Raw genomic sequence first — 26,746 nt, 5'->3', positions numbered from 1 at the left:
TTTCAAAGCTGGTAACGAGGGTCCGTGTAGAAAATGTGACCAGAAGGTGACCAGTAGTCTTTGTTCTGTGTTTGTACAGCGCCTGGCACAATGGGGCCTGGTCCAGGCAATATAAATAAGAATGTTGCATCAACCACTACTGCCACACGAAATAGCCCAGAGAAAAGGAGAAGAAGGGAAATCACTACACACAAACCTGTTGGATCAAGCCTGCTGGCTCAGTTCACTTTACTGACTAGGTCAGGTCCTCTGCTACATAGATAATGGGAGGCATGTTCCCATACCCCATCATTCACATGCGTGGGGGGAAGCCATGTCCTCCAGTGTAACTTCCATGTGATTTCCATTGTTCATATGGCGTTTTTTTGTTCATAAGAAGAAAGCCCCATATGAAATACATGGGAGCCAAATAATTCACCTGAGCCACATAAAATGAATGCGTGATAGGCAGGATCCACAAGGAAAACACATGCCCCGAATCTACATGTGTTTGATTAGTAAGGGGAAGATGGGGAGTCCCTGAGGTTTTGCTGCACAGATGTTCAGCCATTCTACAGAGAGAGGTGGAGGGGGGGGTTAACCCGCCCTGTTAGGAGTCCTTTGGCTGGAGTTTTTAATTCAGTTCCTCATGTTTCAGTTCTCTCTGCCTCGGGCCTGCCATTAACAAATCAGACCCTCATTGGCACACAAGCCTCCAATTTCTCGGCAGTCAAGACTTATGAAAATACAAACTGACCCCAAGGGTGAGCCAAAAGGAGGTGTGGGCGGGGTGAGGGGGCGGGAAGGAACGCAGGGGGCAGAATATCCTCAGCTGGTTCTCATTAATGGCTGCTCATGCGTGGAGGGCCGAGTTCCCCCCCCCTCTCTGTCTCCCGCCCAGGCTCTTTCTTCTGCCTTCTTTCTTCGATCAAAATGTTTGGCTGCTCCCAACCATCCGTAAGGTGAAGGCCTCTTCAGCGTTGCTCCAGTGTCTGCATCCCCACCTCAGCCGTTCCCAACTGATGGGGCGGGCAGGCTGACTCTCACGCCAACATACAGCTGGGCGCCCATGTTCTTTCTCACACACGCGCGCTCCCCCGGTGCTCCGCCTTGCATGCCCCCTGAAATGGTGTGGGCTGCAGGACAGACAGTGCTGTATTGTTGGACGGAGGAGGCAGATCACTTAGACAAACACGAGGTTAATGCTGGGGCAGTTGGCTAGACACTGGGGATTGAGCGCCTTGCGCGGGAGGCGGTAATTAGGAAACGGGGGTAGGCCGTGGCATGGCCCTGTTTGCAGAGTTGAACAAAGGGGCTTTCTTGCCGTTAGTACCCAAGGAGAACTTGTCTGGTTTCTCAAAGGAGAAAAGAAAGCCGTCTGTGTCAGAGACGACTGCAAGAGGAATTTTTCTGAAGCGCAAGGAAACTCAAGACTCTGCGGCCCAACGGGAACCTCCCACAGAACTTGCTTTATCTCTGGTTAGGTTGAAAGGGCAGTTACGCTATAAAGCTGGGTAACAGACCCTGCTGTAAAAATCTCCCGGCCTTTTACAGGACAGCTAGGAAGCCCAGCTGGTGGTTTGGACATCGCGTATCATTCAGTTTGCCCTTGTGGCTGAAACCTCCACGTTCCCACAGTTGCTTCAGTGAGCTCATGGCCAGGACCACAGCAGAGTTTGCACATGCTCGGAATGGCTCTTCCAATGGCCCTGGCTTTCCCTGCTGTGGGGGTTAGTGGACTCCGTAGTGCAGGGTGAAGGGAAGGGTGTGTTTGTGGGCATCATGCCAATTTGCAGGGGTGTGCTGTGTACTGGTTATAAAGGCAGAAAAAAATCTCACTGGGAATCGGATGTGGCATCTGAGCTTCATTAGGACATTCTGCAAAACCTTCCTCCTCCACGAGCCTCTGCACCATAGCCAGAATGGCACAATCAACGCTGACACGCCCAGCTAACGTAATACCCCACGCCCACCCCAAAATAAACCCCTGTAACAGCCACCAAAGCAACCAGCCAAACGAAAAGTGCCACAAGCAGAGGGTTTTTTCCCCCTGCAAAGGGAGAAGTGTCAGAGACGCCAAGACTAAGGACTGCATTATTGATATTTCTTTTTCCATGGAAGGGGCTCAGATACTGTGGTGATTGGAGGCCGCGTAAAACCCTGTGCTAGATCTAAGCAAAGCTTTCCTGACATCAATGAATTACACAGCCCAGCAAATCTCGTCAGCCTGTGTAAACATGAATGGATCTATTTGGCATTGGTGTATGCATGAAAGTGCATGTTTCGGCATTGATCTGTACATCATTTGGCCACATTACAGATATGGAGCATATGTGTTTCCACATAGGTGCGGCACCTATTCATTGGCATGGGCCTGCGCGGTCGGAGAAATTTCAGTGCAATATGCAGTGCCGTTTTTGCTCTGTTTTGTGGGGTGAATGCATATTTATGACTTTGCAACTTTGTCACCTAAGTGCAGATAGTGTGTGTGTGTGTGTGTGTGTGTGTGTGTGTGTGTGTGTGGAGGGGCGGGATGGTGGGCCGGTTGTTTTGCCCAACTGTTATCTCTGCATGACAAAATAGTACCGTACCATCAAAGGATGTAACTGGCCTTCACTGTATGACGACAATGTAGTGATCTGTGTGCCTGTGTGCTAGTCATTTCCTGTACAGCTAGGGCCAAATCCAGCAGTGATGTAAATGCTCTTGTAAGGACCACGTTGGGGGTGAGTTGGTCAAAAACCAGGTATATGTGGGTGCAAGTGGCCCAGCTGAGTAGCTTGTACCAATTTAGAATGTTGAAGGGAACAAATTCAGCCTTGCCAATGCCCTGCCTCCTCCCTTGACGCTCATCATGCCCAGCAATTTAGATCCTAGTTTCCGGTAGACCCAGTAGCGACTTCCTTGCACAGCATCAGAGCTCTTAGTCATACGTTTGCTGACATGGGTCTTCAGAACTGCGGAAGATAACTGCATGCACGATCCCTACGAGCAAGTCACCGGCCTGTGTAGGAGAAACCCCATACGGTTGGGTCTTTTAAAATAATGCTTCCAGCTCGTTTGCCTTCAAGTATATTCCATAAGATCACAGCAGTATCTATAATTATACAGTGTATTGTAGATTTTTTTCACACACCATTTGAATTTGCACCACATTGCCCCTCTTAAGGACATGCGCGTACCTCAACACATTTAGTGTTGTGAGGCTGTGACGGTTTATCTGGGGGTTCGCTCCATAATTCCCAGATCGGATAGAATGTTGTTATTATGCCATGGGAAGATCATGCAGATTTTGCTGTTGCAGCTGTAAATCAGAAGAACTACAGTACTTGCAAGAGGGACCAGTTCTCCAAGGGAATAATAATATTTCAGAGCCCGTGTTGTGCTTAATAAGACTCTTGTCTGAAAGGCTGTTTGTGAGGTGACCTCTTTCCCAGTGTAGAAGCAGTAGATGATTCCTGTGTCTTTGATGCTTTGAGCCACTTGCTGGGATCTTAAATGGTTTGTGTCTTACCTGTCTGTCTGAGCCTTCCAGTTGTTTCTTGGCAAGATCCAAAAAAGGGGTTAGTGTAGGGTGACCAGATGTCCTGATTTTATAGGGACAGTCCCAATTTTTGGGTCTTTTTCTTATATTGGCACCTATTACCCTCCACCTTCGTCCCAATTTTTCACATTTGCTTTCTGGTCACCCTAGGTTAGTGTCTATATCCCTATGCACTCTGATACACACAACAATTTAGTTTTCTGAGAACTTAAATGCTTTAGTCCAGAGGTTTTCAAACTGGGATATGCCCCCCTGAGGGAAGGATGTGTGAAATGTATTTGGGGGGGGGCGGAGCATGAGAAGCTTTAAGAAAAACAATGTACTGCACACATTTTTACCCACAGCAATGAATAACTAGCCAAGCGGATTCCTCCAGGCATATCAGGACCTCAGATGGTGCTGTGTGTTTCACTCTAGAAGGCACTGTGCATTTGACGGATTTTCTGGCATAGCATTTTACAAAGTCGTTGCCCTCCGCACATTAATCCAGTTGCTACGCTGAGGTGTGCACATTTCACTGTAAGCATCGAACACAGTCTCATGGTTTTGCTTTTGTTCTGATCACAATGGTTCGGTGGCTCTGCTTGAATCAATGCCCTGCTGGTTTTAATATTTAGTGATGTATGTTGGCTTTTTAAAAAATCGGTATATGCACTTGTGTGGCTGGGGGTGGGTGGGACGTGAACTACTGCCAATACAATGCAGGGGGGCGCGATCAAATACCTTTGAGAACCACTGCTTTGGTCTAACCCAAGTTATTGGTTCAGTATAGGAGTTACTGGGGAAATTTAATGGCTTGTGCTATACAGGAGGTCAGAATGGATGATCTAGTGGTCACTTCTGGCCTTAAACTCTATGAAACATAGGCTAATGCACCCCATGTCATCTTGCTTATATATCTTGCTATGGTTTTCCTATGCACCCGGACCCTCTAAAGGCATCTTAAGCACTGATATGGGTGAATCAGGTTATTCCAACTGCATGGCATTAAGTTTAGACACTTGGGTCCTGTTTCTGCTCTCTGTTTTACCTTTGCAGCTCAACCTCATTGAAGTAAATTGCTGGGTAAGGCTCTGACTGAAGGCAGAACAGAGCCTTTTACATTTGCTCGGATTTCCTAAGACCTGTGAGTCTTACGTAGCCCGTGTCATTCTTCTCCTGTCAGCAGGTGCCTTTTCCTCCAGCTCACGCATTTTGGCCCACTGCGTGTGAGGCTCAAAGCGCTAGTTCTGTTCATTGTCTTTGAACTCCCGTAGACTGGAAGGAAGGGGTGGTTGTATCAACCTTAGGCCAGTCTAGAACGTGGGTTCTTGGCCTGGGGGTCCTGCCCACTCTCCCTTTCTTTGTGGCTAGATGGAAGAGGGGGGTGTGTTCCTGAAACTTTGTTGATGTTGTAAGATGAGGTTGTGGTATGGAAAAGGCTGAGGGCCATGGGGCTTGACTACTGAAAGACAGAAAGGGAGGCAGACCCGAGCCTCAGAGTTCGGCTCCAGTTTGGATCTGATGATCTTGGTTCAAGACATCTTGGTTCATAAGCCTGCAGTTGTGTTGGTTTTTTTTGCAGACTAGGAACCACTGACTTGAAGATTGCCAGGGCCTGGGTAAATATACTCTGAAGTCATTAATTCCTCCCCCTGGGAGGAGAGGGAGGAAGGAGAGAGGCCGCCCTCCATCTTCAAGCCAGACCTGTCTGGGCGGCACACTCCCAGCATAAGAAGCTGCTCTTTTACATTTCTTTGTCCGCCAGAAGTGGCTCCCCCAGAACTATGCGAGCCCCAGTGTGCTGAAGAGTCCCAGCCGATTAGAGCCGTTTAACATTCTTTACAATGCCAAAGGGATATTATATCAAGATTCCTTTTTTTCTGCAGACTGTTTTCTTTTCATGGAAACATCAAATGGTCTGAGAGATAAGGAGTAAATTTATACAAGTTCACACCGAAGCAGCCAAAACACTGGGAAGGAAAAATTCCTTCCCCTCTGCACCCCCTCCCTCATCAAACTTCCCCCCACCCCACCCATTTCCTCTCATTCTCTCCAAATTCTCATGATTCCCACAACAAACTTGGCTGTCCAGACTCTTCCTGCCACGAATCAAGACTTCCAGTAAAGTCGCCAATGGATCTGTGAGGTGTGGTAGAGGGAAGGTTAAGAAAGTTCACCAGCTAAGACACACACCCAGATACCCTTCTTACAGCAACTGGGCCCTGGAATTCTGTAGCAGCTGAGAGTCAAAGTCCACGCATGGTGTTATTAAGATTCATAAATCTGTGTGCAACAGATTTGAAGGAAAGTGACAGCATCCCACCATTACTTACCAGTGTGATGGGGCTGTACAGTATATGCTGATGAAGTCCAGCAAACTGGACAATGTGACAGTTCTGGATTGTAAGAGTATCCAGAGCCTGGAGATGAGATGGATTTAGACGTTTTTGAGAAGGTCTTCCTCCCTCTCGGGCCTCAGAATTGATGTTATTAAAGAAGGAGGGATAGCTCAGTGGTTTGAGCATTGGCCTGCTAAATCCAGGGTTGTGAGTTCAATCCTTGAGGAGGGCATTTAGAAATCTGGAGCAAAAATTGGGGATTGGTCCTGCTTTAAGCAGTGGGTTGGACTAGATGATCTCCTGAGGTCCCTTCCAACCCTGATATTCTATGAACTATGTCTCAGAAGCTGTGTGTGATTTAAAATAACAGAGATGGTGGTGGTGGTGGCAGCAGGGGGAGCTTCCATTGAAAATTTTCAACTTTTTATTAAAAAAAAAACCAAAGACTGAAATTTTTCAGGATGTTCAAGGAAAACAGACACTTTCTGTACAAATTTCTGTTTTGTCTAAAGCCTAATTTGCCTCTGGAAAAAAAATTGAATATTTATATATGTAGCTAGGCCTTGCATAGAGTTAGTAAACATGGTTATTTGGGCCCCATTTGGCCGTGAGATTTCTTCATATTACGTTTGTTGTGTAAAGAGCTAATGCCACGCTACATGTTTACATGCATCTGACATGTGAACGGTGCAAAGCAGCCTCGGAACTCTATCTGAGCCCTGGCGGCCCTCCATGGTGCTCCTCTTGGCTTCATACAAAAGTTTCATCCAACCGCTGTCTTCAGGGACCCCTGCTGTCTCCTCACGGGGTTTGTTCCAAAAGGCGTGCTTACTGGGCTGCTGCTTTGATGAGCCGTAAAGCCCTTGAACGTCCACAGACTCCCCAAGCAGATGGTTGGACCCTGTTGACATGACAAGCTGTATCTATGGCAGCGGGAAGTGCTGTTACTCTCGACTGGATAAATACTATGTGGTTAGAACATCTGTAAAATATATATTTACATAATCGTCCCCAACAGCTCCCAGTGCGATAAACAAAGCTGCACATTTGATATAGCTGTCTACACGCTCCTGGTTCTGGCTAGTACTCTGCGGCGATGCTCTTCTCTCATGTTCCTGCTCAGGCCTGGCCATTGCGGCCTTTCTGTGTTATTTTCCCTTTTCTGTGTTCCAAAAAGTATAGTGCCCTGCACTCATTGAATGGTAATAAGCCAATCAATTTCAACAACAGCAGGATCAAGCCCTTAAAGGGGAAGTCAGCTGTAAAAATGACATCTCAGTGCGCCATGGTTATACAATTGCTCTGGTGCACAATTCTGTCAATGCTCCTCCCTCCTAGCTTGCAGTACCCCCCTGCTGCTCCAATCCTGGGACCCCACCCTCCAGCTCTGCCAATGCACCTGAATCCTGACCCGCAGCCACCCATCCTGTTTAACTCCTGGACCTCTCCCTCTTAATCAGAGACTGCCAATCAAACCCAATGATGGGGTAGTTCTGCAGTACACATGAATGGAGAGTCGGGCGAGAGACCACCCAGTGCCTTTTCACTTGTGAGCCATCCTTGAGTTTGAGCCCCAATCTCTAAAGCAGAAATACGCTCAGTGCCCTAGAACTTGAGCAACGTATGTTTCTGACACACCTCCAGTTGGGAATAATTAAATGTCCTTTGTCCAGCAGCTAGAATGCTGTTACAGTGGGGAGAGGGGAAAGAGACAGCTTGGCAGGGGGCTCAGAGGAACACAAGAGGGAGAGATCAATTCTATAGCTGGTGATGCTGTCATGCCATCAATAAATGCACCCAAAGAGCGACCCGGAACAGGCCAAACAAAGAGACCGAGATCTATACATTCAGCAAAGAACAAGAGCAGCAACTTAATGGTGCAATAGGTCACGACTTCCTACAAGGAGGTAAGGTGGAGTCATAGTGCTCCAACATGGTCAGATTGTGGACTACTCAATGAAGAGATCCACTTGTGGATATGTCGCATTCTGAACTCCACACCTTCTAGTGCTTGGCTTACTTAGAAAGTGACACTAGGAACTGGAGGGTGATTAATGGAACAGGTGTGGCTGCTTGAATCCATGCTGCCGATTTCCTCTTGTTGGGTGTAGGACATCACATTTACTTATACTGAGGATCTCCGTTCTGTCAAGACCTCACTGCTCTCATCTCTCCAGGTTGCTTTGCAGTTTAGCTCTCTCCTCCTGGGTTTGGTTCCCCTCCACTTTTGTCTTCTCAGCAAATCTGATCACGAGTGAATAGAACTGTTTGGAAAATTGTTTTTTTTCCCATTGGAAAATTCTGCCTTTTTCTCAAAAAAACCAAGCACTCCAAACCCAAAAGTTTTTGCCTGAAAACTGCCAAAGCCCAGAAAATTTTCACCTGAGAACTGCTGAAAACCAAAAAAAAAAAAAAAAAAAAAAATTGCCTAAAAGCTGGAAAAAGTTTATCTAAATACTGCCCAAACCCCAAATGTTCGGTTTTTAGGTTTATGGTTTTCTGACGGAAAATCAAACATTTTCAAGGAAAACAGACACTTCCTATGGCAATATTTGTTTTGACCAAAAACCCAATTTTCCATTTAAAAAAAATAAGTTTAGATGGAAAATTTGTGACCAGGCCTATGCATTGGCTAATTTCACAGCAAAGAAACGCTTGCCAAAGAAAGGCATGAAGTAGCCACATAGGGTGCAGGGAGTGGGCTGGGGCATTAGTTCAACTGTGTTGTGGGAAGCCTAAGATTTCAGGGCTAGGATACCACTGGCAGGAAGCTGCTTGAAGACTGATAGATGTCTCCCCATTGTGGTGAACACACGCAGCTCCACTTGGAATCGCTCTGTGGACCATGTTTTGAGAACCACTGGGATTGGGGGTTATGGGAGGAGATTCCAGAGGACCAGCTGGATGAGCAAGAAGCTCTGGGGTGCTCAGGTGACCCTAGTTTCATAATCCAAAACCGGAGCATTTTTGTGGCAATGTTTCTTAAGGTCACCGAATATCGGAGTGCTCTGTATTCTGGCTGCCCTACCTGGGTCAGGAAAGTGCCACTTGGAACAGCAAAGTGGTGTCTGAGCTCAGACCCTTCCCCCTGCACTCCAGTGTCCTCAATTCCCTCCTCTGTATGGCTCTGGTAGCAGCCAGGCGCCCTCCCCCTTCAGCCTTGATTCTTGACCCCTGCAGGGGTTTTACACTGAGGGGGCTGGGTCACTGCCCCCTCGAGCTCACATTGCAACGTTGTTGCCCGGCCAAACTTTGGCCTTGAACGATGGGTGGTGTGACACATGCTTGGGAAGCGCTTTGTGTACCCATTGCACATCAGGGTGGCTGGAACAAACATTCTGTAGCAAACACCCAAGTGCTTTGACTGATGAGATGAAATGGTCCTTAGGCCACCAAGCTATCAGATGGAAACATCAGGATGGTCCCAATTAAACCAGAGCATCCAGTCTCTTTAAGGGATGCAACCCAATGGGAAAAGTTAGAGGAAATCACAGAAGACAAAGGCGATGTGGGCAGCTTCTGAAAACATGATCTGCACGGATGATTTTGCGTATCTCCTGTTGTGTGGGGGAGTGTCCCTTCAGGGCACAACACCTGAGGAGTTATATTAGGGTTAGATGGCAAACAGAGTGATTGTCCTCCTATAGGATCTGCTTTGCCCGAGATGTGTTCTGCACACTGCATATATTCTCTAAAACCCCCTCACAAGTCTGCTGTACCTTAGCCAAGGGAGAAAATGAGAATGGAGCATGGGAGGAGGGAAAACAAGAGTGTCCCTTCCCGCCCTCGCACCCATAAAGCTTCCCTTGTTTAATTTCTGCCACTGGGGGTCCGCTCAGCAAACCAGGCTTCGGGGCTTGCAATGCTGTAATGTTTAACTTACCAAAATCTGCAATCGATTTTCCTGGCTGCCCCCAATCAAGTGGCCCCTTGCTAGAGCCCTGCAGGTTTATGAGCTCTGAAGAGCTATAAAGGCTTTTTACTGGCTGCTTTTTTTTACTTCAAATTGGAGTGTGACGGGCTCACCGCTGGACAAAGTGCCAATTAACCACGCAGCCTGCCCAGTGCGCGCGGCTTGTGGCCGTCGCTTGTCTTGCTGAGGTATTGGGGTTTGGAAGTTTGCTGCGGTTCTGGAGAGGGGACGACATGCTCTTTCACCTGAGTCCAGGCGCAGAGCTCATCAGGACGGTCTCATTTCAGTGCCTTCGCCCCGGCCCTGGCCACAGGTACGACTGCTGGGGGAGAGACACCCGGTTTCGGACTCTGGAGCAGTCACTGGTGCAGAGGGGAGCCCTGCTGTGCTGCGGGTGGCAACTGGATCAGTTTCGTGCCCCTTTGGCTAGGTGTTGGTTTGGCAGCCAGGGGGACGGGGTGGAAGCCTTGAGCTGACACTAGCGTGGTCAGATCCAGGTTTGTCCATATAAGGGCCATGCTGGCCATTTGCCAGGAGCCCAGGGCGTGTGCCTCGTTCGTATGAACTGGGGCCGATTGCAGCCATCCGCGTCTTCCTGCCAGATCCCAGCATGCACTGGTTCCCGGAGCATGGCGTTCCGGCACCACCAGTCTGCACTGCCCACACCTGCTGCTTGGCGTGAGCTGGGGCGTTTCCTATTGGAACCTCTGGCCTCTGCGCTGGGCACTCCTCTGTGCTGAAGGTGAAGGTTCCTGGGCATCGCCTTGCATGATTCTGTGGGTCACGTTTGAACCCTAACTTGCACATCAGCCCCACTGTGTTAGTGCACCACACAGAGTCAAACAACCGAATCAGGTAGTGTGTGTTTTCCCATTGCCCTGGGCTGTGCTGTCTCTCAGCTCCTTGCCTGCTGATTGCTGATTAGCAAGCTATTGGTGTGTAAACAGCCTATTCGGTTAGCCAGCTCCTCCGAACTGCTCACTCTTCCTCCCGCCCAGTGACTAGGCCGAAATGATTCAGCACCAGAGAAGCACTTTGACACTGGGAACTCTGGCTTCGGAGGGCCTGTCTACACTGCATGCTAAGCCCAAGTCTGGGGGACCTGAGCGTGTGTTCCCAAGCCCACGCTTGAGTGTCCACACTGCATTCTAAACCTGGGCTCACAATGGCTGGACCCGGGTCTTACAGCCGTGCCAACACATCCATGATACACTACAGAGACTTCTGACTCAGGTCTGCGGCTTGACCTGCAGCCACACTGCAAAATGCCAGGGCTTGGACCCAAGTCTCAGTGGGACTTGGGCTCTGATCCACCCTCTACCAGGGCCCTAGGTCCCACATCCTGAGTGCTTGCTGACTTAAGCCATCCTGATTTGTGTGTGGATGGAAGAGGGGCCAGGGCTCAAACCTGAGTCAGAGCCTGGGTTTAGGGTGCCGTGTAGACATACCGTGGCACTGCAGAATGAATGAACTCCTCCCAGCCCCCTTTAACATCTCCAGTGGTTACTGTAGAAATAGATTATTATTATTTATTATTGGTTGTATCATGGTAGCACCTAGAGGCTCCAAATGAGGCCATTGTATGAATACAAAGCAAGAGATGTTCCCTGCCCCAAAGAGCTCACAGCTGCAACTGATCACAGACATGGGGGAAAGAAAGTATTATCCCATTGTACCAATGGGGACTGAGGCACGAAGAGATGAAGTGACTTGCCCAAGGTCACCCTTGAAGTCTGTGGCAGAGCAGGGACTTGAAGCTGGGTCTCCTGAGTCCCAGCCCCCTGTCTCAGCCACGAAACCATCCTTCTCTATGTTGAGCTCATAGAGGACAGCCCCAGTGAAGAAGAGGCAGATGCAGGCAAATTCCTAAGCCACAAAGATCCTGAGCTTCACTCACCTGGGCATGAACAGCCCAGCTGAGCGCCACAGGAGTTGTGTGCATGCAGCAGCTGCAGAATCCAGATCCTCCCTCCACCACCCCATAGTCTCCAGGAGACTTAGAAAGATCAAGAGAAGGGGGGAAAGGGGGCGAAGGCAACGTGTGAACAGAATAAACGTCAAAAGAAAAGGAGTACTTGTGGCACCTTAGAGACTAACCAATTTATTTGCGCATCGTCTAAACGTCTACTCCCGAATGTTTTTTTGGCCTTTCCCATGAGATGCCAAGTGGCTCCGAGCAGGTCAAGGAATCTCATCAGAGTCAGATGTGCTCATTTGGATGCTAGTCTCCAGCAGGCTGTAAGGAGGGGTTGCCAGGTCTGGGTATGCCCAGCTCTCCCCTACAGCCTGCTGGGCAAGAGAGGGCAGCATGGAAGGTTTTGCCACTTGGTCCGTGACTCCAGACATGTATATAAATTGTTTTAGGCCAGTGGCAGATATGTCATCCACCCTTCTGCCTCCTCCCCTCCCTACGGGACCAGCTGAGTGACTAGAGCTGTTGAGATCTGCAAGTCTTTTGACACAGCCTCTGGAGAGTCCACCAGGGCTTTTGAGACACAATGGATGTCACAGGGAAACTTCCTTTCCTTTGGCACCAACACTGCATAGTCCCCCTGGTGCCCCCACAGCCCCACTGCCACCACCTGTCGCGCTTTGCCTGCACTCTTTGGGTTTGGCTCACTCTGCAAGTGCCCCTGTGAGACAACCAAACTCCAACCTCTCCCTGTAATTCAGTGGTCACTGTCTGTGACAGGGGCCCTTTTGCTTTGGAATTCTCCACATCTTTTACTCTTTGGGAGCGACATCTCTGCTAAAAGTAATCAGTCATTTGGATCAGCGGGGAACATCCCCAGAGAGCTTGGAAGGACTGTCCAGGTGAAAGAGAAACCTTGAGGTCTTTGGAAGCTGCCCATTTTTCCTTTTCTGTTTGGATTTTGCCAGGCTCCAGATCCGTGATGGAATGCTTTCCCAGAGAGCTGGATATGGGCTGCATTTATATTCCAGTGTAAGCACTTTCATATAGGTGTCTAATGCCTTCAGTATGTCCGAAATATACCATATGCTGGAAACAAAAGGGGCTCTGTGCTATTAAAGTTTCCTCTCCCCCCCTCCCTTCCTCCCTCTCCTCCTCCCCTCTCCCCCCTTTTCACCCTGCCCTCCTCCGTTCCTGCTCAGGCTACGGAGGGAGACAGAGGAGACCCAGTTGCTCTGTGAGATGCAGGCTGAAGTGGCCAGGGAAGGAAGATTCTAAGCCTGGCAGTGTCCACCCTGCCTTGGGGCCCTTGCTCTCCAGAAGCAGGTAAGTGGGTAGGGTAGGGGTCGGGAGATGGCGAATACATGAGGCAGGAGGTTGGGGGTTGGCTCTGGATGAGCAGACAGAGGGTGAGGAAACCACATGGCAATCAGATGTTTGGTATTTTCCTGCTGAAGAAGGAAAGTAGGAAAGGGGGAAGGAGCGGAAGAAAGAAGGGAAAGGGAAAGAGAAAGCACAGTGTGATATCAGAGTAATAATGATACTGCAGAAACTTCTTCCATCTATAGAATAGTGCCCAGCTGGTGCTACTCCCTGGAGTTCAGGTTGCAGGCTGAGGCAGGGCATTCCCTCCTGCCCCGCTAAATGCAACTGCCCGTTCGTCCCTGGCACAGCAGCTGGCTGTGAGTTGTAAACACTGTCCGTGGAGCTGGACTGTCTTAGCTGGGCTGAGGGATGCTGGCCAGGTCCAGCTTTTGGTATCCGTGCATGCACTCAAGGGCTTAGCTCTGAAGATGTGCAACTGCAAGGAGTTACCTCCTACCTACTGCAGGGAAGGATGCGTGAGCCCCCTCCTGCCCTGAACAATATCCCTTTCATTACCCAGGGGCTGGGCAATAAGGTAGAGCGATATCAGATGGTCCAGGAGGAGCCAATCAGTGTAGCCCTGGGCAGAAGGACTCTGAGTTCTGCTGTCTGAGGCCACCGGAGAAATAAAACTGACCCTGTGGGCAGGCTGGAGAGGGTGAGCTGATCCCCTTCTCCCCACCAGCTCCCCTTTCTTTTTCCTGGGGGAAACATGGTCATTTCTGTGACTAGGCAGAAGGGGGGCCGGTAGAGAGGCCCAGCTGTCCCGTGGGGCCCACTGATCAGTCTTTGTCACTGTAAAAAATGCTGCCAGTCTCTCCAGATATAGACACCCTCCCACTCAAGGAGGGTGAAGTAAATGCAGCCGATGGATTCTCTGTGGCGCCTCTTCCCCCCTCACCCCCCCTGCCAGATCTTGGATGTGTGAAGGTGTCAATATCTATCCCAACTGCGAAAGGCCCCTTCCTCCCACTTCAGAATCCAGCAGAATATGTAACCTCTCCCTGTGTGCATCCAGGCTGCCAGGAGGGTGGGGGGACAAAGGTAGAAGCTAGGGAAGGGGGAAAGGGAATGAGATAAAACAAGAGAATGAGAAATACCATGCTGTAGAATTGCTACTGCAACACGACGGGAGAGTCCTGTCCTCCTGTCACATCACCAGACCATCACAGGCTGCCTTCAAAGGGAAGATGTCTCCATTCCTTGCTGATGCCACAGGAGAGGTGGCAAAGACCATTGGGCTACCCAGTCCAGCCCCTTGCTAGTGCAGGGCTCTTCCCTGCACAGCATTCACCAGTGCTTGGTCCAGTCTTGGTTTAAACGGCTGAAGCTGTCGGGCTCCCATCGCTTCCCGGGGAGTAGAAATCCTCCTTTCTTCCTTCCCCAAATCCTGAGCTGCTTCCACAGACACAGCACCCCTTGGCATCAGTGGGATTGGCACGTGCTCAGCGCACTTTCAGGATCTGGTCCAACAGGAGATTTGCCTGAGTAAGAGCTTTAGGGTTTGGCCCTGCTGGTTCTGGGTTGTAGGAGCATAGGATACAGAGGCAGGGCTTCCCCTCTCCTCCTCCAAAAACACTTCCAAATGCAAGCGATGGAAGGGAACGGGTGAGGGATTGCATCTGCAGGTGTCACCCACATGCCCCCCTGTTGGCATTCAGCTCAGGATACTGCTACTTCCATCCAGTGCAGAGTGGGAAATCTCAGATGGCCAGCAGAGGGCGCAGTATTGGGGACCAACAGAGGAGTTGGTAGAGGTGCTGGAAGCCCATATAAAAAGCCAAGGCAGGAAGCAGGAGCAGGGAGGGGGAGATGGGAAAGAAACAGGTGTGTAGGGAAAGCAAGACTTAGACTGGGGGCAGGCAAGTGGGATGCAGAGTCTGATGAGGCTCACTGGGCCTGGTGCAGGGAAGGAAGGCACCTCCGTAGGGGCAGATAGGCACAGAGAAAGTTTTAAGGCTTTGTCCTTGCTAATGCCGTCCTGAGACCACAGAACATCTATTGATTCCTGAGGGAGCTGGAGTACATAAGGGGTGTCATTGGCAGAGCTGGTCCGCCTACAGAGTGTCCAGCACGGAAGGGGTTAAAGAGAGCAGGAAAGGAGGATGCTAAAGAAAACAGAAAATTCAGGCGTGAACCGATAGGCAGGGGGCTGTTTGGACTGGTTTGAATATGCCCTCAGTGTGTTTCTTTCTATTGCACAGGCATTTTGCGAGAACTGGAGCCAGACTGACATACACACACACACAAACACACACATCCCGCTTGCTACAGAACTTTCAGATTCCAGACCCGACTGGACAGATGGTAAAACTGCCTTCCGCAGAGTTCTCCCCTCTGTTACAAACATGTCCAGGGGTTTCTGAAACTTCCCTTTGAAGGTGAAAATATTTCATACCAGTCATCACCACCACAGCCCCCGCATCTATCAGCGAACACAATGTATTTATTTGAAATCCCTCTCATTGGCTTTGAAATGCAAAAGTGTTAGATTAGATCTTGCTCTCAAAGCAGATCTGTCTCACAGAGAGATTTTGCTACTGTTAGAGGCGCACAGTCCTGCTATTAGGGTGGGTGTGCTCGGGTTGTCATGCCATCCCTCTGGCAGTGGAAACGTCTCCCGGCAGCTCAGGATATGACAGTGCTGGGGAGAGCAGTGGGAAACCACCAGAGTCGCTTATTACAATGACCAGGCCAGATTGCATCATCGCACCTGTGTTGCTCACAAAATGGGATATGTTCAAACTAGCTTCCCCGTTTCAAGGCTAGCGGAATGAAGCCCCCCAGAATAGTTAGTGCCTGAGATGGAACTGGGATGAAATGGAGCTTGACTGATTTCCCGTGCTGGAAGAAATGTAATTTCCATTTCTCGAGATATGGTGGGACTATTCTGTAGTATAATCAGAGGGTTCACAGAGCAACCTCACTATGGGCCAGAATTGGAGCTGAGGGACACTCGCTGCAAATTCAGAGTAACTCCCTGTCTTCTCACTGAGGAACCAAGCCAGTCTATGTATCTATCTAATCTCACCTCTGTAGTATCCCTTAGCTCCCAGAGAAGTCAATGGCCCAAATGCTGAGGTTTTTACTCACGCATTGTTTCCCAGCAATTTCAAGAGGGGCTGCCGGAGCTCTGCTCCTGCCCCTCTGGGTTTGGGTCGTTGACTTCAAAGGAAGTTTGCTTGAGTAAGGACTGAGTAATGGGAGATGAAGGGACACAGCACCTCCCCTGAGGACTCAGAATCTTGCAGCAGCAGCAGCAGGCCCTGGTTGAGGGTGACCCCTTGGTTGTTCAGGAAAGGGAGTGCTGGCCTCAAGGACCAAGATACCCATGAAGCATCACTCAAGGTGCCATGGAAACAACTGGCTCTCGTGGCAGGCTCTGGAGGTGGATGTGCTCTCAGGGAGCTAACATCTGCTTATCTGCTCCACCGGGAGTGCAACTGATCTGCGAGCATGGGCAGGCACTGTTGTTTCGACTTCCCTTGGAACATGGCCCTGAGTGTTTCCATACAGCCATGTGGAATCAAAGTACCTGGCATGGATGAGAAAAACCAGTTGTCTTGCTAGAGCTTTATTGGGCCCCAATCTTGTCACAGGATAGAGGTCCAGGATGGGGAGAGGGCAAAGTGATGCCGCAGCAAGGCGGTAAGGAGCCAGTGGGATACAGGCTGCTCTCTAGGGAGGCTCAGGGTAGGAAGGGAAGGGAAGGCCAGGAGGTCCCTAACAAAGACAGCAACCGGTAGCAGCTTCCATTGGAAGGCCAGGTTCTAGTTACACATTTAAGGTGAGGCATAATGTTGCCCTCATGAAATTTTTTCTTGGTAAGATTCTCGGGCAATAGGCTAAACAGAGGCATTGGGCCTCCAGGGATCTCCATTCAACTCCTGTCTCTGCTGTTAAATGGGGATAGGAATCCTTTCTCCCTCCTTGCCTATTTAGATTGTCAGGTTTTCTGGGAAGGGACTGTCCCTTACCATGTGCCTAGCATGATGGGGCTCTGATCTCAGCTGAGGTCACTTGGAGTCGCTATAATGCAAATAATACTGATAAAAGAGAAAAAATGCTAGAAGGTTTTGAAGTTTACCATTTGATTTTAAGGGAGACAAGGTGGGGGAGGTAATATTGAGATAGATAGTTTTCAACACCGATTGGGTGGTGGGATTGTGACCTCATAAGGAACTGTCAATTAGAGCTGGTCGAACAATGGATTTTTCGGTTGTTGGCCATTTCAAAAAGTTCACGGGGGAAGGAGGGGGAACGAGTTCAGGTTGGATCGAAAGTGCAAATATTTGGCAAATTGAAAAGTCAGAAAAAAATCTGTTTCTGGTCAAACCAAATGTTCTGTTGAATTAGAAAAGCACTGTTTCCTTTTGGCAATTTTTTTAATGGTTTCGAAAAGTAAAATAAAATTAATGGAAATTTCAACATGAAAAGTTCTTTTGAACCAAAAAAATCAAAATGTTTCATTTCCAAAATATTAGCTTAGCAAAACATTCTGAATTTTTTTCCAGAGGTTTTTTCCCCCCAAATGAACAATTTGACAGAATCAATATGAATTCATGTGACATTTCAGTGTCTGCATTTTGTGCCAAAAAATGTTTCCGGTGAAAAATTTTGCTCAGCTCTGTTGCCAATCATCACTTTGCTGAATGCACTTACTTTGCATACGGCAGTCATGTTTAAGTCGGTGTTTCAAGTTATCTGGGTGTTTTGCATCGTTTACAGGTCATATTTCATATCTACCATGTTGCAGCTGTGAAATCGGACACAGTGGTTATAATATGGCCAAAAGAGGGACTGATTTCCAGCTGCAGTGAGGATTTTAATGACAGAGCAGAACCTTGCCAATTCGCACTGCTGATTGGGAACCCCACTGCAAATTGCTGAATATTGCCAGTTTCATTGGGAACATACGTTAAAAACAAAGTGGGATACCGCCTCACAAAACGTACTTTGCTCCTTTATTTGACACGTGGTTTGGCTTTCATTATTTATGATTCTTCATCAGATGCTAGCACACGTTCAGAAGTGTGTTTTACAAATATCCTGAAGTCTTAGTAATGTCCGACCGCCGTACAGCATCTGCTAAATCTTTGCCGAGAAAGTTGAATGTGTGGGTGAGCAAAGTGAGGGAGGAGGATTGGCTGTATATGGCATTTGCAAATGTCTGTACATACACAGCCTTGCAAAATCCTCCTCGCTCCGGCTGAGTCATTGTTTTTGGACAGGTGAGTAAAATATGAGGTTTTCTTTCTCATAAATCATCCAGCTAAGGGCAGGTGCTTGGGGTGATAAATTTTGCAAGGCTGTATGTTGCAAAACTCCCATTTCTCCCTCTGTATCAGATATATGTTGAGTCACAAAGTTCAGATCCTGAAGAGAGTCCAAACTTCCGCATATTTCGTTGGTGCCCAGATCTGGCATTCTGCTTTGGCTCAAAATAGAGTTTGGCTTCAGTCACAGGATTTGGCTCCAGAGCTGAACTTCCCCAGCGTTTGGGAGTCAGGAGCAAACCGGTGCCCTGATTTGAGCCCATCACAGTCATAAACACACAAAATGTACCTATTATTGTGTTCATAACAGTAGGACGTGAGTTCTAGTCCCAGCTCTGCCACTGACCTGCTGCGGGACCCAGGGCAAGTCACTTAGCTTCTTTGTGCCTTTGTTTCTACTCTGCCCCTTTGTCTGTCTTGTTTCCTTAGTCTGGAAGCTCTCCAGGGCAGGGACTCTCTCGCTATGTGTCTGTACAGTGCCTAGCACAATCTGGGTTGGGTTTAGGAGTGAAATTTCGTCCTGGGCAGAAGACTAGCACCACGGTGACACAACATTTAAACTCCACTTTAGCTCTGAGAGGGTAAGCGAGGGCACTCAGGGTGCATCTCCACAAAAATAAAAGCCCCCTAGCTGGGCCGGGTCAGCTGACTGGGGCTCTGGGGCTGAAAAGTCGGTGTGTAGACATTGGGGCTTGGGCTGGAGCCGGGGAAGGTGGTGGGTTTGGGATGCTATTGAGGGGTTACTTAGTCAGAGTGGCCCATATGCATGTGAGGGATCGTGGGAGGAAGGAGCCTCTTGTCGCAAAGTACAGACTAGCCATCCTCTTCCCGCTGCAGGGCAGAGCTGCACAAAGTGCCCAGGGAGAACACGGGGGCAGCTCTCGCACCGGGAGGGGAACCCGTGCATGGGGCACCCCCCACCCTCCCAGTGTCACTCCTACCCCTCCCCCCACCCCCATCAGCCTTTTCTTAATCACCTCCCGGCCAAGTGCCCGAGTCAGCAGAGGGAGCTACCCCGGCCCAGCCAGTGCCAGGAAGCCACTGGGTCCGTACCCCTAGCTGAGTGCTCAGGAGACTCATGACCCCACAACCATCAGGGGCCAGCAGAGGCAGTTGCCACTGGGCTGTGGGGAGTAGCTGCGGTCAGGCTCCAAGAGGCCTTGGCGCTTTGGTGAGGATCCTCTTTCTCCTTTCACTCAACTAACGGCATCCCAGGGAGTCCTGAGGTGGGGGAGGAAGGACAAAGGTGTGGGGGGGGGGGGGATCACAGCAATGTGGGGCTGGGACGGAGCCCGCAGGCCCGGAAGCTCCTGCAGTGAAGCAGTGGGTGGAGGGGGCACGAGGGGAATGACGTTTAAATGGATAATCTTCCCACCCCCCACTATCCACCCCAATTTTTGCAGCATCTCCTCAGCTCCGTTCTGGTGCAAAGGTAATCAAAAGAATGCAGCACGGTGCTAACGGGACACCTGCCAAACAGCCCCGCTCCGGCCGCTTGCTGTTCTCCTGACCCCCATCCCCAAACCCCATCCTACCATGCTGCAGATGGTGCAAGGCGGGGCGGGGGTCTTCCTAGGTGTTGGTGGTTTGCCCAGCGCAGCACCGGTGCCCCCCACCCTCAGGAAGCGGGAGGTTGCGGTGTCCCCGGCTGCGAGGAGCGCGCTGAGGACAGGAGCTCTGGAATGTTGTTTTTTCCATCTTGGTTTCCTCCAAGGTAGTAAATCAGCCACGGGAGACGCTTGTTGTTTTTCACATTGCATCAAACACGGCAGAGGGCAGAGCGCTGACATCAGGGTCTCGGGCAGGCTGTCGGGGCCAGGTTGGCCCTGCCCCTTCACGGGGGCTACAGCAAGCCCGGGAGAAAAAATACAATCGCCACAGGCCAGGCAGGTCCCACAGTCTCTGCCTGAGGGCAGGTAAGGATCTCTCTGACCCACGCTGGAATGGGGTATCCTAGAGACACCCTCACCCCATCCCACACTGGCAGGGCAGGGGCTTTCCTACAGATGCCCCCTGGGCCTGTCCCAGACACCCTCCCCCGTCCCAGGCCGGCAGGGGCTTTCCTAGAGACACCCCTGTCCCCTGCTGGGAGAGGGCTATCCCAGAGACAACGTCCTACAGGGAGAGAACTGGCCGGTCTCCCACTAGGGAGGGAACTGTCTCAGTATTCCCTGTGCTGGGAAGGTCTTGTCTCCCCTGCTGAGGGCGTTTGGCTAGCCCCCTCTGCCCCCAGTGTCGCGGCCCCACGCTCTCAGTGGAGCACAGCCGGCCCATTCTCATTGTGGGCTCGGAGGCTTTAGCGGAACAAGGAGAAGGCCAAGAGCCGGGCAGGTTTATCCCGAGAAGGAAGGTTTGGCCAGCCGTCCAGCGCGCAGTCTTTGCAATGCCCCTCCGCGGCAGGCAGCATTTCAGCCCGTCTTGGCCGGGCCCCCGGGAACACAGGGAGAGGTGGGCATCTGATATGAGGTCGCAACAGATGGAAGGCGTCTGGGCACAGGGCTGCACCATCAGCGCTGGCTCTGCTCCAAACTGCACTCAGTTACAGCTATACCTGGAATGGCATCTGGGGAGATCAGCTGGTCCCCTTAAAGGAACGCTGTCCCCATTTCTGGGCCAGCATTGCCCCCTTCTAGCTTCTAGTGAGGTAATGCACTTTCCTTTGGCTGGCCAGCTGTTCAGCTCAGGGGCTGCCTTTGCTTTCCCAGGGGGTTCTGGTTCATTTGCTAGCTGGCCTGTGAGGACCGTGGCCAGAGGAAATCAACGACTTAGCCAAAGGCACAGAACACGCCAGTGACCCAGCTGGAATTAGACTCCAAGACCCTCTGGTTGCCGGGCTCTTTTGTTTGAGCCACTGCCTCCCCCATGGTTCGTTGGTGTATCAGACCTGGGACTTGCCCCAGGAAGGTGGGGGGAGGAGAGGAAGCAACCTGGCCACTTTGCCCTTCTCTCACTTTGCTGACAGCCTGTTGCGGAACCCAGTAACAAAGTCTCCGGTTTGCATCAAACAGGCCCCGCAGCCCTTGCACCTGGAGTCCTAGCGGGTCGCCCCCCCTTTCATTGTGCTCTTGAGCCATCTCTTTGGAGGATGGCTCCCGCTTGGCATGTCGGTTCCATTTTGGAGTGGCCGATCTTCACCCCAATGCAAGTGGGGTGTGGGAGGGAGCAATTCCCTCACCCTGAACTCCAGCCTGGGCTGGCCTCCGAGATTCCCACAGCTTGGGATTTCTGAGCAAGAGAGGTGCTCTGACCGGACTATTCGAGTACCACAGTGCTGGGCGCGTGGCTGCTGGCGCAGACGGAAGGGTGAGGATTCCCGGATTGATAGCTGCTGGGCTATTTTAGAAAGGGATGGTCTGACCTTATGATTCGAGCTGGGGACTGGGTCCCTTCCACTGGCGTGCAGCGTGACCTTGGGCGAGTAACTTGATACCGCTTTGTTCTTGTATAGCACCTTCCCTGTGAGGATCTCAGCATGGTATCCCAGCGGGACTGAATTAGGTTGCACAAGACCCTTCTGAGGATGACAGGGCAGTACCATTCTCTTTGTTTTACAGATTCAAAAAAGGAGTCACTTAATAGGAAGGCAGAGCGGGGACCCAGATGCCAGTCTCCTGGTGCCGGGGTCTAGGCCTTAACCACTAAAGAGAACACTCTTCTGTTCTCTCTCTGCACTTCATCTGACACATTTGCAATACAAAGGACATTAGTCCCATCCTCCCTGCAACCTAGTAATGCTTCTTGTTTGTAAAGAGGCTGGAGATCCTTGGATGAAAGGTGCTAAATCCAAGAGGTGCCAGCAGATGGATGGTGCATTCCTGTAGCTGGTTTATGGGACCCAGCCTGCGGAGGGCCATAAGGGGGGAAGATGCGCCTCTTAGCTGCTGGACACAACGGCGGGCTCTTTTAGGAGCAATATAGGCCCTGGACCCTGTCTTGACCCGGATAATCTCACCCCTAGTCTGAGAGCCAGACTCCTCAAGGCCTTGTTCTTCACCAGCCAACCATTCTGTCTCCCCAAAATCAACCTCTTCTGGCCCCTGGCGCAGCTGGTGTTTGAAACTTGGGGATAATCTTCCTGAAGCCCTGCTCTCTGTGCTGGGCTACCTGGAGCTGAGTGGCGAAGGAAGTCAAGGCAGCATGGCTCCATTGGGCCTTTGCTGCAGGAGAGGGAGGAGGGACACAGGAGAGATTATGGAGGCACAGAGTTAATGCAGAGGTGGGTGCCCTGAGATCTGAGGGCTCTTGGGGGATCTGCCAGCCCCCGCCAGCCCTACAAGCTGGCAGCCAAACTCAGCCGCTCTTGACGGAGCAAGGGGTAGGCAATTTTGGCAGTGCCAACTTACACCTGCCAATTCCTGTGCCCTCTGCAGGAGGGAGCCACGCTGTGGGGGCTGTCCAGCCCTGAACACTTCATGCCAGTCCTGTCACCTACTGGCCGTCCCAGGGGTGTCACAAGGGTGAGCCTGATGACACTCGCTGAGCGCTTTGCAGATGTGCCCCTTCGCTCCTGGGCACATCATGGCCACTTTTAGGAGCAACGTATGGACCCCTCGAAGCCTTGTCCATCACCAGCTGGCCACTCCAGCCTCCCTCAAAACATCCTGAGTCATGAACACGGCCCACGCCAGCCTCCCTCCTGGAAGGTTGGAGGGCCCAGTGAGGCTGGGGGTGGCTTGGGCACGTCGAGCTGTGCTGGCAAGCCGCGTGCTTTCCCCCAACAGATGGGGCTGTCATACAGGAGGCTCTCGTCAGGCCCCTCACTGGGATTGGCAGCACGAACGCCACCAGCGCCTGCCAAAAATGTTTGCGTAGGAGGAGGAACGTTCACTTGAGTTTTCCCTTTTGCGGGGGTGGCCGGAGGGGGTGGGGGGGGGCGGAGTTTGCTCGGGATCAGATGCAGTGGAGTCGGAAGGGAAATAGACCATGGAGAGGAAGATTGTTTCCCCATCAGTTTTTATCAGTAAATGGCTCCCTGCCCCACTCCCCCACCAGCCCGGCACAAGTTTAAAACTTGAACTTTTCTTACCGAAGTCAAAGCCTATTCTCCTAGGGCCCCACTCCGGCCAAGTGCTGACTAGAAGTGGAGGGCACTCAGCACCTCTTCGTCCCTGATCCAGAAGGGTGAGAACACAAAGGCGGAAGAAATGAACCCCAGAGAGGGATCCTGTCCATGACCTTGGAAAGTCAGGCCATTTGTTTAGATGGCTAAGGATAGTGTGAGGGACCTAACTTTTGCCACCCAGCTTTGAAAACTTTGGCCCCGACAGCCTGATTCCCAACCCACCATCTTAACGAAAAACCAGTCTTGTTCCTGGCCTGTTCCTGCAGGCAACGGGAACGTTGTGGGACCATAATCTTATTCTGGCAGCCACAGTACTATGGACAGATCATACGAGTACTTTGTGCCTCTTTAACCCTTAGCTCCGATGGCTGCTGACAGGGCATCTGCAATGAGGATTGCCAGGGAGTGGTGGGGCTGATAGTCTCTGCCTGCCCTGCAGCTGATCGGTGTAAGTCCCTGCGCGGGGAGATGTACACACACTAGACCTGCTTGAGCAAGCCCGCCACAAATAACAGGGTGGCAGCTCGTGCTAGCCTCTCGTGTGCCCCTCCATCCGAGACCCTCGGTATGAATGCGGGCAGCAGTCGCCCATGCTGCCATGGCAGCTGCTTTAGTCACTAGCTCAGGCAGAGCTGGCAGGGGGGGCACGTCTACCCAAGCTGGGAGTTGCATCAGCTGTGTAGATGTAACCTCAGCCAGTAAATATTAGCCTCTGAAGTTGGCAAGTCACAAGGTCACTCATTAATTACCCTGCCCATACAGGGAGTCTTATTATTGCTGGTTATGTGATTGTTTCTGTAATGCCATAGGCAGAGGTGAAAGTAAGCCTGTCCGGTCCGGTACAGCGTACTGGCAAGAGCTGGTACGTCGCCAACCTACCGGCTTCCCCAGGCTGGTGATTTAAAGGGCCCGGGGCACCCAGCTGCCTCTACTGCAGCCAGAGCTCTGGGCCCTTTAAATCTCGATTTAAAGGGCACAGGGATTTAACGGCCCTGCCTCTTCTGGTTCAGGTCCCACCCCTTCCGGTTGAGACCCTGCCCCCCTGTACAGGACTCCGGTGTACCAGTAAGTCCTTTAAGTTACTTTCACCCCTGGCCATAGGTGAGCATGGGAGTGGAGATGTGGCCTAGCCAGAAGCCCCGTAATTGGCACAAGTCATACCCCTTGTGGGACAAAGGACCTGATCAGCGTCCATGGGGATTGGACAGGGGGCCTGGCTTAGAGGCCCCTGTGGGTGGAGCCCCTGGGGTGTGGAGGATGGCTGGGCCAGGAGCTCCTAAGGTGGCACTGGGAGCCTTGGGGTGAGTGTGGGGACCTGGCCAATTTGGAAAGAGAAGTCCCTCCCTTAAGAAGTCCGTGACCTAGAGGCCCAGTCCTGCGTGCCTCGCTCACCCATGCAGCCTGTACAAACCTGAAACAGTCCATACGGGCTTGTAGGATCAGGCACTTATTAGACGGAGGAGGACCAGCAAAAGGGGATTCTCAAGGGGACAGTTCTCTCAGAACTGGGTGGCTGGGCAACAAAATGACAGATGAAATTCAATGTTGATAAACGCAAAGTAATGCACGTTGGAAAATATAATCCCATCTATACATATAAAATGATGGGGTCTAAATTAGCTGTTACCGCTCAAGAGAGAGATCTTGGAGTCCTTGTGGAGAGCTCTCTGAAGACATCCACTCAATATGCAATGACAGTCCAAAACACAAACAGAATGTTGGGAGTCATTAGGAAAGGGATCGATAATAAAACAGAAAATCTCATGTTGCCTCTACATAAATCCATGGTACGCCCATATCTTGAATACTGCGTGCAGGTGTGGTCGCCCCATCTCAAAAAAGATATATTGAAATTGGAAAAGGTTCAGAGAAGGGCAACAAAAATGATTAGGGGTATGGAACAGCTGCCCTATGAAGAGAGATTAATAAGACTGGTACTTTTCAGCTTGGAAAAGAGACAACTAAGGGGGGATATGATAGAGGTCTATAAAATCATGACTGGTATGGAAAAAGTAGATAAGGAAGTGTTATTTACTCCTTCTCATAACACAAGAACTAGGGGTCACCAAATGAAATTAATAGGCTGCAGGTTTAAAACAAACAAAAGGAAGTATTTCTTCACACAACACACAGTCAGCCTGTGGAACTCCTTGCCAAAGGATGTTGTGAAGGCCAAGACTATAACAGGGTTCAAAAAAGAATTAGATAAGTTCATGGAGGATAGGTCCATCAATGGTTATTACCCAGGATAGGCAGGGATGGTGTCCCTAGCCTCTGTTTGCCAGAAGCTGGGAATGGGTGACAGGGGACGGATCACTTGATGATTCCCTGTTCTGTTCATTCCCTCTGGGGCACCTGGCATTGGCCACTGTCGGAAGACAGGATACTGGACAAGATGGACCTTTGGTCTGACCCAGTCTGGCTGTTCTTATCTTATGATGTAGATGGAATTCCCAGCTGCAGCTAAGGGAAATTTGCTATGTAAACCTATAGTTACAATCCAGGTACGAAAAACCCTATTCTCTGGCAGTTCAGCCCAGTCCCAAATTGTATCTGGACCGTTAAAGTTTAATTAGTTGTGTTCCTTGGATAAGTCACTGACCTGCACTTAGAAAAGGAGGACTTGTGGAACCTTAGAGACTAACCAATTTATTTGAGCATGAGCTTTCGTGAGCTACAGCTCACTTCATCGGATGTATTCAGGATTAATGACTGAATGCATCCAATGAAGTGAGCTGTAGCTCACGAAAGCTTATGCTCAAATAAATTGGTTAGTCTCTAAGGTGCCACAAGTCCTCCTTTTCTTTTTGCCAACACAGACTAACACGGCTGCTACTCTGAAACCTGTCATTAGGTAGAGTACAAACAGCTACAACTTATCTCCCTACTTCGGAGTTCTTAACAAGCTCCATGGTAGATGGGTGCCTACGTTCAACAACGAAAATAATTCATTTATAGTGGCTACAAATAAAATCAGGGCAACTATTTTTCTTGTTGGCCAGCCAGACCTGGGAGATACGAATGGTCCATGGACAAGTCAAGTTAAATATTCTTTTCCTATGCAGGTTACCAGTTCAGGCTAGATTCTGCTGGCATTACCCATGTTGAGAGGTTCCTGGCTGCATCAGTAGCCCTGCTGAAATCAGCAGAGCAACTCACTGTAAGGTACTACTCATCATCAGTAATGACACCAGAACCTGCCCCTACATGAAGAGTATTTGCTGGGGAACGTGCATAAGTGGGCACAATTTTGTTGTGAATGTTTGCATGTGAAAAATCTTCTCAGTTTCATTTCAGGCCATTTTGCACACACCAGAGTTTTTGTTCCTTGTGAAACCCCTCTTATGAAACAAGCAGTTTTGTTTTGAAATGTT

The 26,746-nt window shown here is 50.4% G+C and overlaps 1 protein-coding gene across 2 annotated transcripts in view; it reads left to right on the top strand.

Moving 5' to 3' along the window:
* Window positions 1–12,885: 12,885 nt before the first annotated feature.
* Window positions 12,886–26,746, top strand: part of SYNPO (synaptopodin) — a 60,648-nt gene continuing 46,787 nt past the window's right edge. For both annotated transcript variants that reach the window (XR_012160196.2, XM_073355325.2), the window contains exon 1: window positions 12,886–12,995. The gene's annotated coding sequence lies outside the window, so the exon portion shown is untranslated. The remainder of the gene's footprint in view (window positions 12,996–26,746) is intronic.

Source organism: Lepidochelys kempii, chromosome 8 (assembly GCF_965140285.1).
Source record: "Lepidochelys kempii isolate rLepKem1 chromosome 8, rLepKem1.hap1, whole genome shotgun sequence".
NCBI lineage: Eukaryota > Metazoa > Chordata > Testudines > Cheloniidae > Lepidochelys > Lepidochelys kempii.
This window is presented reverse-complemented; position numbering and strand designations above follow the sequence as displayed.